Below are 14,438 nucleotides of genomic sequence, written 5' to 3' on the forward strand. Positions count from 1 at the left end.
AATCAGAAGGCATTTTGAGGACATGTCAAAGGCTGTCATCTAATTCGAGTGCTGTCAATTAGGAGAGATCAGTCAGGATCTAGGAACAGAGATAACAGGAGTGATACAGGTCCCATTTGTTGGGTGGAAGGGTTCAGATCACTCTGAAAACTGAAGTGTGTATCTTCTTGGCTGATCCGAGTGGAGGGGACTCTTGAAACATGGAGGCTGCTCTACAGGGTGCGTCCCTGGCCTGTGGAATTCCAGGGGCTGCTGTGGGCCACTGGTTCTGGAGGTGACCAGGAGAGCCTGATCTGCCAGGTAGTTAACAGAAACCTGAAGTTTTAGAATCGACTGTGGAAAGATGGTTCGCACTGAAGATTAGGAGAAAGAGGTAATGGAAGGCGAGAACCTGGTTTGTACGTATTACAGCTCCCAGGCGGGATTCTAAGGGTCGCGTGTGGTTTAATCCTGCTGCAGCTCACAGTAGCCCCCAAGACTCACAATTCTGGCAGAGCCGGCTAGGCCGTCACCCAAACCTGGTTTCTTTTCATCTGACTACATGTCACATCTCTCTCCAGCAGTCACCTATGGCTTTGGGACAGAGTTTAGACCAATGGAATGCAGGCAAACACGGTATTTCCTATCTCCAGTCCAAGCCCCCGTGTGCCTTCCACGCACACTTCCCATGCTCCCTTCTGCTTCCCCGTGGCTGAGATCCAGATGGCCCCACGGTGGTGTCTTAGGATCTGCATGTCAAAGGACACAGAGCCACAGACAAAAGGAGCCACTGGGAGGACAGCCGTCCTGCCAGGACACACGTGGTATTGCCAGGAGAACGTGAAATACTGTCTGATTTGACTTTTTGAGATTTACCCCGTGACACCAACCCTGTCTTCAGATATGAATTATTATTTATTTTCATGTTATCACTTTATTTCTCACATTTTACAGATGAGAATCTGCAGAGATGAAGTCACTTGCTGATTATAAACCAGGCAATCTGACCAATCTGCATATTTATTCATTATGCTGAATTATAACTTCACTCGCTATATTGTACTTTCTTTTTAGATTTGACATTTGTCACATTTCTGGGTAAAACTAATTTGACCATGACTCGGTGTCAGATACCCACCTCGGTGCCCTGTCTGGACTAGATGGGCTCCTTGAGCCCAGTGACATTCCAAACAGCAGCTCAGACTTACATGAGGGGTATGGATCTCCTTTGCCTCCTTTGCTCCCTACAGAGCATGTCGCTTTCCATGCTCTCACGGTGTTAGGCTAGAAGCATGTCCTGGTACTCACTCTTGCTGACTAGACCCTGGACCTTCAGTAAAAGAAGACAGCAAATACAAAGTTCATATTCCCTGTGCAAAATCACTCTGTGGTCCCCAGGGCTGTTGAGTTGTGTAAGTTACAACAAGGAAGAAATGAACCAACCAAATTACCAAACATTAAAAAAATGAAGATAGTAGGGCTGGGGTTGTGGCTCAGCAGTAGAGCGCTCGCCTAGCACGTGCCAGGCCCTGGGTTCGATTCTCAGCACCACATAAAAATAAATAAAATAAAGGGATTGTGTCCAACTACAACTAAAAAAATAAATATTAAAAAAAAGAAGATAGTAAAAATTCTTGAAGGTGGCATTCTATCCTTATCCGAATATTCAATATTCTTGAAGGGCTGCTAAGCTCTAAAAGCAGATATCATAGCTGAGGTTTCTAAATTACCAGAGTATAATTAATGTAGATGGGATTGCAAGTCAAGGATGAAGGGCCAGAGAGCACCTGGGTAGAGTCATTAAGCTTCGGGATGATTTTAACCTCCTCAGTCTCATCTGGGGAGACTATTACTCTCGCAGTCATTAGAACACTCCATCGGGCCCCTTTCTTATCCAGCCTCCTTCTCATATTCTGCAGCTTATTCTATTTATTTTTCCATAGTAGCATTTCCCCTGCCATCTTACACAAGTCCCTGGTGACCAGGGAACTACTCTTAAGCATATTTTTTTTTTATTCCTTATATTGTCTGGTATAGTGTTTGCTCAGAATAAGCTGTTCAATAAACATCTCCTAAATCAATGAATATCTTAATAGTCTCTAATGTGAGATGGGATTTAACTCACCACTTGAGTCTTCTCCATATATAGCACAGAGAGATATAACATCTTAGGAATCACTTTGGTAAGCTAAATATTAGTCCTTGCTTCCCAATAGTTGATTCTATGCTTAGAGGGCTCATCTTAGGTCCATAAACCACACTGATTATTCATGATATGAAAAAGAAAGCATAATTTTCAACCATTAGATTTTCAAATCAGTGGAATAAAATGAGTGGTTGGTGCATCACTCTCTGAAAGAAAAAAAACTAATGTAAGAAGATATACAAAAAAAACATGATGCATGCAAAAGCCCGCTCATACAAAAAAAACATGATGCATGCAAAAGCCCGCTCGTGACATCCAAGTGGCAGCTGCAGGCCAGCTAATAGTGCTGTGCTGACCAGTTTTGCTGGTCTGATCATGTGCTTTAGTTATGCATATCACCATTGGGAGATCTGGGTGACAAGTCTTTTGGAAAAAATATTTGCAACTTCTTGTGAGCCTGTAATCACTTCAAAATAAGAAGTTTAAAAAGATAGTGCAGAACTCTTTTAGTGATGGAATAAGTCACCAGAAAATGTGTACTTTTTAATGTACAATATTAATTTTTGCAGTTAGCAAAGGACATTGGGAAAATTTTGCACTGTCTAAATTATATATGACAGGATTATAAGAAATACCAAAGCTCTAATTTATATATGACAGGATTAAAAGAAAATATATTTTGATAATAAGAAATTTTTTGTTTTGACTATTGAATATGGTATCTATGTAAGAATGATTCATCTCTTTAGGTTCCATGTAACTGTATTAGTTTCATAGCCTTCAAACTCATTTGGCATTGAGTCACTTGATGTGGCTTTTACTGTACAATAGCAGAGCTGACTGTTTTATGCTTTGAATGTGCCCTTGCTGATTAAGGCACTAATTTGCTCTAGGTGTACTAGTGCATCCCATGCTAATGGTATAATGCAAAAACACACACAGGCATACACATGCTCACTCACATGCACACAGATCTGTACAAATATCCAAGGAGTTGCAGGAACCCGATTAGGAAAATCCACTTCTAGTTAATTCTAGAATTCCCAACTAAGCTGAGTCTTCTGTTCATGATTTTACTTCTTTAGACACTTCCAGGACAGGTCCCTTACAAACTTTAGTATCATTCCATTCTGAGGACCACATTGAATTGGATGTCCTTTTATCATTAGATTCTAAAGTCATAAGGGATGAGAAATAAAACCTAACTGGCTCACTTTACAGAATAAGTGACTGAGGCTCAGCCTGGTCGAAGCTACAGGGGTACAGTCTGAATGGAAATAGTCTTCAGATTTTCAGAATAGGGTGTCTTCCATGGCCTGATGTTACCTTGTGAGAGGGAATGTAGAAAATTCCAAATCTTAAAAATAGAAAATTCCATTTCACGTAATTTCCTCATCTGGGGTCCCTGGTGCTGATCCCTAAGATGCATATTAGACTTATGAACATTGTGTTCCACTTTGTCCTTCCCTTTGATGAATCAGAATTCAGGAAGATGAAATAAAATTGCTTGGTCTAGGACTGAGGTTAAGAGGAAGACAGGGACATGAGAATTCTGGCAAGGCATTTTTTTTCCCCAACTGTCACTATTCTGTCTTGATATGAAGAATTATGCTGCCAAAAAAATCTGCATTTTAACATCACACCAGAAAACTGCAGCAGGCACCTGTTGGTTTTTTGTGATTGGGGAGGAACCCTAGTGCTTTTATGCTTCAAAATTATTTGCCATCTTATTTAATTACCTAATGAGTCTTTTTTTTTAAAATTGCTCTTTTCTGGATGCCATTTCATGAACTGCAGTTATTCTTTGAAAAGCAGAATTACAGTCTTTTTTAGTCTACAAGAATCTTCCTTTTTGTACTGAGCCTCACTTGGTGACGGTCCCTTTTTCTATGCTCCTTGTCAGACACCATTGTTCTCTATCATAAAAATTTTCTCATTAGGAATGATTTCCTTTTTCATTGCAGAATGCACCCTTGACCTTTGCCAAGTGGAAACAGGATTTTAGATGCATCTGTAACATATTTCAAATCATCTCTTACTTCATTTCTTATAGCACTTAAATAAACAGTTAATCCGATTTGGAGGCAGCTCTGACTTTTGTTTTAGGGTAATCTTACTTTTCGCATTGTGTGGAGGAATCATATTTACTGAGTGCTTTGCACTAGGTGTACTAGTCGGAAAGTAGAATAGTATGTCTGATGGACTGAAGAAATGAAAAGGACTCAATACTACTTTCTCTTCTAGGCATAAGATTTTGCAGAGACGGTCTCCATCAATAAAGAACCTAATTATGGAGAATGTAATGGAAAGGGGTGCCTGACATCTGGCCTGCTTTTGCTTTGCTGGGGACTGAAACCAAGGTCATGTGCATGCTAGGAAAGCACCCTCTCACTGCCTCACCCTGAGCCCCATGCAGCCCCTTTGTAGATGAATTAACCTCACAATATCCCAAGTAATAAATGGAGTCACTGACTGAGCTTTCATTCATCCCTGGATCCATGAAAATTCTGAAATATGTCAAAAAGTTTTAGCTGGATTGAGAAGCCAGACACAAGAAACGGAGAGGCTGTGTCTATCATTGCTGGGAGGCAAAAATAATGTCACACTGATGTTCTGGTGAAGAATCACTGTAGTGAAGAACACCGGATGATGTCGATGAATATCTGTTCAATGCTGATGCATCTATATTTCCAGAATTGCACTTTGCTCACTACAGGATGGAAAGGAAGAGGTACAGCTTGTTAAATGTTTGTGGAAATGCATCGGAAGTTTACATACATACATTCTGAAGCCATTAGGTAGCAGCACAAATATGTGAGCAATAGGTATACAGACGTGAACTACACCCATAACATCAATGATTTTTGCCTTAAACAGCTGATAGTCTTTTAGAGAAATAAAAAGTCTGTCCACACATATACAGTAGCCTTTAAAATATGTAGTAAAAGCTCATCTTTTCTATTTTCTCATACATCAATCTTTTCTGGTGTTCTTATTCCTGAAAGACCAGAGTCTCATCAGCATATAGTTACCTGTAGCCCAAAGGACATCTTTTGACAAAAATTGATGTGAGGGACCCTCAGTTTTTGTTTGACTGAGAAGATATTTATTTTACTTCCATTTATGAAACATTGTAATGGAGGAACCTCTCTGGGCTGTTTTTCTGCACTTTAAGGATATTACCCAATTGTCTGCCACCCTCCATTTTTCCTGAAGAGTGTCAGCAATCATTTGTATTGTTGTTTCATTTTATGTAATGTGGATGATTTTAATATCAGCCCTTTATCTCTGGTTTTCACCAATTCAATGAAGTTTTAAATTCTATATGGTGTTTATTGAGCTTCTTGAGATATGGGTCATGCTTTGGAATGGGATATATTGGACAGCTGTTGTCTCTTCAAACAGCTTCTCTACTCTATTCTTCTCCCCCACCCCATTTTATCTGTTCCTTCTTTCTGCAACTCTAGATGTGCTGATGTAAATAAGCCATTTGGTATTGTTTCATAGAATTTGAATGATCCATTATTTATTTTATCTTTCTCTTTTTCCTTTTTTCCCCCCTCAAATAGCCTGTTCTGAAGCTAGTGGCCTGGATCTTGTCACTTCTCATGCTGTCTGTTTCATTTCCTTAGATGCATTTTACTAGTCACCTTGTCTCTGCAGAATCAATCATCACCTTATGGATGATGTTCAGCTTTTCCTCTTTAATGCTTCATCATCGTTAATTTCAACTCGTGTGAGAATTCCAAATTTTGTGCCTTTTCTGACTAGTCCCTTTCTTAACTTTTCTTGCTATCTTATGCAATTTTTAAAATTTTTACTTGTTAGGAGGACGTTTTATAAGTCACAATAGAGAATGAAGTAAATGCCATCTAGATCCAGAAAAACAATACCACTTTTTCATGACTAGAGTAGAGGCAGGTTAAAATGCCAGTTCAGTTTAGTTCAACTCTGTTTCAGAAGTTTTGAATGTGGGCTTAGCCTAGGATTCAAACCTCACTGAGATTATGGAGAACTATCTGAGTTCCATGAATGAGTCGCCTTCTTTCCAATCTGTGGGAAATCCCTTCCTAAATGACCACTTGCCACCACCATTTTGGATAACAGGTGTGTTTGCTTTGCTTTTGCTTTCTGGCTCCACCTGCTGGGTCAAACACGCTCTCAGTTCTTTTGAGATCAACTGTGGTTGTCCTGCAATCTGTAAAGCTGGTCTAGTCAGCAAGCAGGTTTTCTCTGTAATCTCCCTTGCTGAAGGCTCAGAGTATCTCAAAGGCTTTCTCTTGATCTCCTTCTCTATATCTGTTTTTAGCATACTGATAGCAGCAATCAACCACTATCTAAGAGTGTCTGGGACTCAATCTAGGTTCAAATAAGCCATTTCAGCTCACATATGTCCACTTAAAGTTTGTTAAGTGCCATGTTCCTTAATCCATGGTAACTTCCCCTATTTCAGTCAGCAGCAAGAGCCACCTAGAAGTTTTTGTTTTCATGCTTTAAACGACTTTGCCACTTTCTAGAGCTTAGTTTCTTTTACGCACACCTGGGTCCTCTTCCCTGTGGTGAATTTTGCTTGTGTAATATACCTGGCTTGCTTTAATTTAAAGGATAAGTGCAATGGCCTTTTGAGATATCGACATCTGAACTGGAATCACCTCTGATGATTTTTAAGTCTCTAGCAACCTCCAACACCTTATATGCAGTACCATAAAACAAGCACTCAATAAATGTTTGCTGAATAAATATGGATAAGAAAGCAAATTTATTCTCCTTTGCACCAGGGTGCAGCTGAACTAGAAGTAAGAAATAGACTTAAAGAAAGGTAAATTTAGACCAATATAAAAATGAAATGTGTAAGAGATACAGCTATCTAAAAGTTGAGCAGCCTCGCTGGAGAAGTAGTAAATTCCTGGTTATTGCAAGAGTTTAAGTAAAGATTTTGGGGAAGAAATAGAGGTATATGAAGTGCATCAATGTTTCACATTAGATGATTAGTTAGATCTTTATATCACAATGATTCCATGTTATTGCAGGAAAGGAGAGTTGCATATTTGTAGGTCATGTAAAAGGGGTCAGACATGGGCACACACTGCTTACATGTACAAAGAAAACACAGTGTCTAAGCTTCTTCACTATTTTTCTTTTTTTGTAACCATCTTCCACCCTATAGGCCAAGGAGAAAAAACAAATTTTCTGAAATTGACCAGTTAATAACATCTTAATTTCCAAGGGATCGTCTCTTGAATGACCTTGTCTCTCCAGTGTAAATATTTTATCATTCCCATCTCCCACTGGTCTGATCTTATAATATCTGCATAAAAGCAGTCAAGATGGTTCTTGGAATACGTGTCTCTGGCACCTTAACTGATGAGGTACCTGTCTGTATTTCCTCTGCAGATAAGTAGCTGACTTCATCTAACATTGAGAGCCTTTCATGGTACAAACTGGACACCATTATTTCACATTAGCCTTAGGCAATAAAGGTGATGGACCGTGGCCTCTTTGTCTAACCCCACAGCTTCCTTCTGGTGTACCAGCCTTCTCAACCTTCTTCTAGTTCCCATGCAGACTCCAGAAAGTCAGACAACTCAAACTCTCACCCTCAGGTTAATCTACGCCAGTCCACCATTCAGAACTCACTCTTGATGTGGCTTTGGGCAGGGCTGATTCATGGCCTTCACTGCTTATACCATTACTGATTGTCCCCCCTTCATGTGCAGTTTCCTCCAACAAGGGAGAGTGAGGGCTGTGCTTCTGACCCTTCTGCCCTCCCACTCTGTCTCTGATCTATCTCCTGGTAGAAGAAATGATCTGCTCTTGTGTGGGAAAGGGCTTTAATGCTGTGGTAGCCTCTAAATACAGGACCAGGCAAATTATACCTAAGTCATTGGGGATAAAAAGCAAAACAAGTGGATTACTTAAAAAACAAGTGACTTACAACAGGGAAAGAAATAAGTGAGTTGACCCATCCCACGTGAATGCCAGGTTATGCAGTGTTTGTGTATGCTGTCTCTTTCTCTACTGTGTGAGCCTTCTGCAATGAAGGTGTGTTATGAGGACTCAAGTGGAGATCTCACTAGGAAGCCCAGGAGATGGGGTGCCTGAGACCAACACACACATCAGAAAGCCCAGGGGCAAGCAGACCTGGTCAGAGAGCTACAGGCTGCCCACAAGCTTCTGAGGACCTATAGCTTCTGATCAGGGTCCCAAGAACAGACTCAGAGGGTGAGAACCTGCATCACCAGTGGGTGTCTGATTTAAGAACTTAGTATGGTATGTACCTGTGAGCCTCACGTTTATTTAATGCATCATGAATAGCTAGCTTTTACTTTGTATGTGTATCCCTTTTTTTTATCAACTTTAACCTACGTTTCTGCCCCTTTATGTTCATCTGGCTTAGCAAGGGTATCTGATTTAAGGGAAATTAAAACAACTATTTAGTATTTTTAAAAATTCCCTCAGTGACATAGGTAATGGTGAATTTTAATATGCTATCATTATTTGTTTTCAGAAACAAACATATGATTTGTTTCTTTATTCAGTTGATGTTTGTTATGGGCCTGTTCTGTATCAGATGCTACACGAGGTATGTTAATGCATCCGAAAATTAGACTGTTCCTTAATACTTGATTTGCAACCTTTAAACACGCCTGATATTTACACAAATGTTATGCAGCTTTGGATATTCCACTAGATTGAACTGACACCTTAAACTTTACCAAATTTTAGAATCTACTCTTAAAAACATATCACATGTGGGCTGGGGCTGGGGCTCAGTGGTAGAACGCTTGCCTTACACATGTCTCAGCACCATGTAAAAAATAAATGAATAAATAAAGGTATTGTCCATCTGCACCTAAAAAAAAAATCCCAGGTGATTTTGTCTTCAAGAGGCTTACAGAGTAGCAGAGTTATGAAAACACAGATTCTTCCATTCAGCCTTTTTGAAGAACATGAACAGGGTGTGCACTTGGGGCTTTTCAGAAAGCCCAAGGTTGAATTCCTAATGAATTCTTAGGTTGCACAACATGGAAGATGTGGACCTGGGTTATCAGATAGATAGAGAAGGTACATTTTTGAACAGGCCAAATATTCTCACTGTATCCACTCTGGATAGTCAGTCACCTTCTAACCAATGAGTCCTTCCTCTGTAAGTGTATTTTCAAACTCTGGGAATAAAGTATGCCTAAGAAGTCAACTAATTTACCTGCAAATAAAAGAAAAAAGGGAGGGAGGGGAGAAAGAAGGGAAGGAAGGAAGGAGAAACCACGCAGGGCGTGTCCCCTACTGGAATGCGGGCATCACACAGAGGGCAATGGCCAACATCTGCTGGCCTTTCAAGACGCCAGCTCTCACCACCTCCTAATGCGCCAACTGGGTGAATCCTCTAGCACTGGGTCTGAACTCACGTCCTCTCCCTGCTTCTGACTGGGCTTGCATACACAATGATTTCAAAAGTCACTAAAAATTTCATTGACTTCCCGGTTGTGTGAAACTTGGTTTTTAAGGAAGTTCTGCCTTTTCTGAGATAATGCGAGAAAGGTATAGACCACAGGGTATTTATGCTCACTTCTGATAGTCACTGCATAATCCTACACAATCCCACAGTAATCCAAAGTAGGGCTCTGAGGAATGGACGCCAAGTCTCCAGAGATGTAAATCCCGGGTAAGCCTGGATGCGGGATTGCTTCTAAATGCCGATGAAGTCTCCACAGGAGGGGAGAGGAAGTCCTTGGACGTGGAAAATTGTAAATCCTCTCTTAAGAAGTGACTTGAAGACTTTTGTATCTGTGGCTGATGCTGTCAGGATTTTACTGTCCTAATAACCCAGTTCTAATGAGTTCTTATGATTTATTCAATAAGGACAAATGTTTTTATATAATCATTACTTTGATGGCTCATAGAGTAAGATAAGTATCCCAGTTAATTATACAATTCCACATACAGATATCATTTAGCACTCATCTTAGGATAACCAGAAATAATTTTTTAAAATCCCAATTCCTTCTTAGAGAAATCACCATTGTAAAAATTATTTCATACTTGAGGCTGAACAAACCGTTTAAAATTTGCCAGAAGAATCTATAAAGTATGATCTCTCTTAAGGTAGATAAGAGTCATTTTAAATGTGAAAGACCATCATTCAGATGAAGTAATAGGTGTGGATTCCATTTCTGACCACAGAATTATGTTAATGGATGGAAACGGAGGAGGATTCTGCATGGAGCCTTTCAGGATGAGTATCATCCTCTTTATTTTCTGGGAATAGCTATATCTATATAATTTTGCATTCTCTGTAAGATGGTACATTTTTATGTTTGTCCAAAGCACTCAAGTAGCACTGTTTTTATTTTTCCTTAGATACTTTTAAACACATCTACTCAAGTAAATAAAGGTATCCATTATTACAATTGATTTATCTGACTGGAATGCTAAGGTCACACAAAAATAGAGTTAATGGGCGAGGAACCACCGGGCCAAGGGGCCGTAGGATATGGAACTGATAACTTATATAAGTGGGAGTGTTGGTACCTCATGAGAAAGCACCTGAGTCTCTGTGATCAAGGTGGATGTGGGTTTCCATTTCTTGCCTCCCACCTTCTCCCCTTCCCAGGACCCCATTCCTGCCCTGGTGCTGGGTCCACTTTTATGCATAGCTCCACCAAGATCTGAAGTGCTCCTCCAGGTCACACTGTCATTGACAGCTGAAGCAGAGATTGAGAAGCTCTTAAGAAGTGCTTCAAAATTAGTAGACAATAGAGAAGCTGCCAAGACTTTGGATTTATGTTGTTTGCTTTTTGATTTTGGCAGTCAGTTGGGGGGAAGGTATTTGCAGTGAGACTTAAGATTCCTGCTCTCTGCTCTATGCAAGGGTGGGAGAAAGATGGGCCCATCATATATCGTTCTCTGGCTTCTGTGCAGCTTTCACTCATCAATATCAGTGTTGTTTTCTTAGGAGGATTTTAACTATATTATTTGATATACAAAATATACAGAACAAGGTGTGTGGCATATAAGTGAGCCATGAAGCACAGCAATAGTACCTATGCTACCAATACCTACCAGTCCGCCCACAAACCTGCCTCTTGATGCTTAATACACCATCCCTTCCAGAGAGAGCTGTTCTAAATGTTGATGTACATTTCTCAGCTTGTGCAATGAATTCCTTATGGACAGGCAGATCAGTCCTTTCCAACCTTTGCAATTTCATGATACACAAAAATATCTACATAATTAATAATTCTCTCATGATTCTTTCTTGTCCAGTCAGTTGAAGTTTATGATATTCAAGTTATCTCAAACGTGGAATGGAACCACAATTTGACCCAGCTATCCTTCTCCTTGGTCTATACCCAAAGGACTTAAAAACAGCATACCACAGGGACACAGGCACATCAATGTTTATAGCAGCACAATTCACAGTAGCTAAACTGTGGAGCCAACCTAGATGCCCTTCAGTAGATGAATGGATAAAAAAAAAAAGTGTGGCATATGTACACAATGGAATTTTACTCAGCAAGAAAAGAGAATAAAATCATGGCATTTGCAGATAAATGGTTGAAGATAATGCTAAGTGAAGTTAGCCAATTCCAAAAAAACAAAATAAATGGCAAATGTTTTATTTGCTATAAGGAGGCTGATTCATAGTGAGGTAGGGAAGGGGAGCATGGGAGGAATAGATGAACTCTAGATAGGGCAGAAGGGTGGGAGGGGAAGGGAGGGGGCAGGGGATTAGCAATGATGGTGGAATGTGATGAACATCATTATCCAAAGTACATGTATGAAGACATGAATTGGTGTGAACATAACACACAAGCAGAGATGTGAAAAAATGTATTCTATATGTGTAATAAGAATTGTGATGCATTCTCCTGTCATGTATTTAAAAATAAAAGCAATTAAAAATGATATTCAAGTTATATTTTAATGAAGTTGTTAAGAAAGAAAGCAACATAATGAGGTTAAGTCAAGGTTATTAATATTGTTGTTTATTTTTCCACATCTTTTGAAAAGTTTTTCAGATGCAGGACCCATGTAAAACTGAAATACTATTTTTGAAACCTCAAACTATGGTGGTGAGTTTTTAAATACCTGCCTGTAATTCCATAAAAATTTGCTTCTTATAAGTTAAAGTTGTTCTGTAAAGATACCTTCTGGTGTGTGTAATATACGGTCATTAGATTTCTCAACCCTAAGAACCATCTTTTCAGTTATAAATAGAGTTTACCTGACTTCTGTAGGCTAGAATTTTCCATATGTGTTTATGTGCACACCTATATTTACACATTGCTTTTCAATCATAATTATGTTTTCAATGTATCTCTTACAAATAACATGCAACTAGATTTTTAAAACTCAATCTCTATCTTGAATTAAGTCATTTTATATATAGGATTATTCAAAAAGTCGAAACAGTTTTGATTAACTGTCTTTATGTTTTCTTGTACTATTTTTTGTTTCTCTTTTTCTCTTGTTTTTATTAAGATCGCTTTTGGATGTTTATCTCTTGCCTGGATTGATTCCTCGTTCCACCCCGTATCCCTTAATATATGAGATAAATGACCTAGTATTTTAAAATGTATACTTCAAAACTCACTATATTTCCTCAGCTATACACATTTATTAGGGAACATATTTAATAGAATCTTGAGTTTCTTAGCCCACCACTCCTAAATGAAAAAAATATATACATAAGGAATTCCCCATAATCAACGCTTATCATTCCCTCTCCCTTGGGAAATTTTACTTTCTTTAAAAGCAACTTCTGGGAGGCTTTTTGATGACGTAATCTCAGTTTGAAATTCACTGTTAGAAGTCTTCATTGGTTTTTTTTTTTTACTTTGCTAGAAGGAGCCTGCCACTGCTCCTGTTTGTCCACGTACAGTCTACACTGAACCCACTGCTCTGTGTCTCTCAAGGAAGCAGCTGTGAGTCCTGTTTTCACTGTCCTCTCTGCCAGCTGCTTATGAACTCTCCACGTGAGATTTGTGTGCATTCTCTATATTGGTGGGCTTCATAAAATCATTCCCTTGCTGTAGAATGTCCCCTTGCTGCAGCATATCTATTTCATCGAAGAGGGAAATAATTTTAAAGTTCGATTTCTATTTTTAAATAAAAGAAGTGTTTCATTCTGTGACAGTCTAGTGGGAATATTCAGACAATGTAACTCATCCTGAATTTCTATTATAATATTTATTATTTTGTCATCTTATTAAAAATATTAGCTGGCTAAATGACACATAGCATGAGTGACTTTTCTTGGAAAGAGAAATAGTGCAGTCGTAACCCTACATGTAAAGCCCAGGGTAGGTCCTCAGTTCTGTACAGTTTACTTCATTTCTCACCTGCACACTAACGATTTGAGCATTCATCACAAAACAATCAGGAATCATTTGAAACGGAAATAAATAGTCAATTACAAATGATAGAAGCAGATGTCTAAGAATGGTCAGTGTGAGGATTCTTTCCTTCCTGACTTGAAAATTGGTTGAAACTTTTTTCCCCCAATGATCCATTTTGTATTGATAAATGAGACTAAACACTTTCCCCATAGATTGCTGTCAAGGGAATTTTTATACCCACCTTTCTGAGCCAAACCTTCAATCAGGCTAAACCGAAAAGCTTTGATTCAAATGAATGGCTTCTATCTCTTACATTTTTTTCTGTGATGAGATAATAGCCTACACTCTGCTACCTCTCATTATAAAAGTTGCAAGGCTAGGAGAGATTTTAGATATCATTAGGTCTAAGCCCCTCATTCTTCAGAGAGTAAAATTAGGTTCAGAGCTGTGATATGATGGAGAGGTGTCACAGCCTGTTAACTTGGTAATAGGTGAAGCATAGAACACTTTTCCATTATGCCTCAAACCTGCTTCTTTTCTCCCAGAATCCACAAGGGGACAAATAAACTTATTAGGGATGAAGAATAGCTAACAATTGTCAGGTTAGTGAATTTTCAGAATACCCTCATCCCTGGCTATCTGCAGATAGAAAATCTTGGATGCTCAACTTTCTTAAAAAATGGCATACATAGTATTTGCCTGTAACCTAAGCACATCCTTCATATACTTCAAACCATCTTTAGGTTACTTATCATACTTAATGCAATATAAATGCTAAATAAACAGACACTATATTGTATTGTTTAGGAAATAATGACAAGAAAAATAGTCTGTACATGTTTAGGACAGGTGCAAGTTTTTTCAAGTAGTTTGATGTGCAGCTGGTTGAATCCGTGGATGGAAAGCCCACAGGCAGGGCGGGAGGGCCCACCATGCTGCTTGCCTTTGGTGCTTGGGTTTGAGCATGTAATCTG

Source organism: Urocitellus parryii, chromosome 8 (genome assembly GCF_045843805.1).
Source record: "Urocitellus parryii isolate mUroPar1 chromosome 8, mUroPar1.hap1, whole genome shotgun sequence".
Lineage (NCBI taxonomy): Eukaryota > Metazoa > Chordata > Mammalia > Rodentia > Sciuridae > Urocitellus > Urocitellus parryii.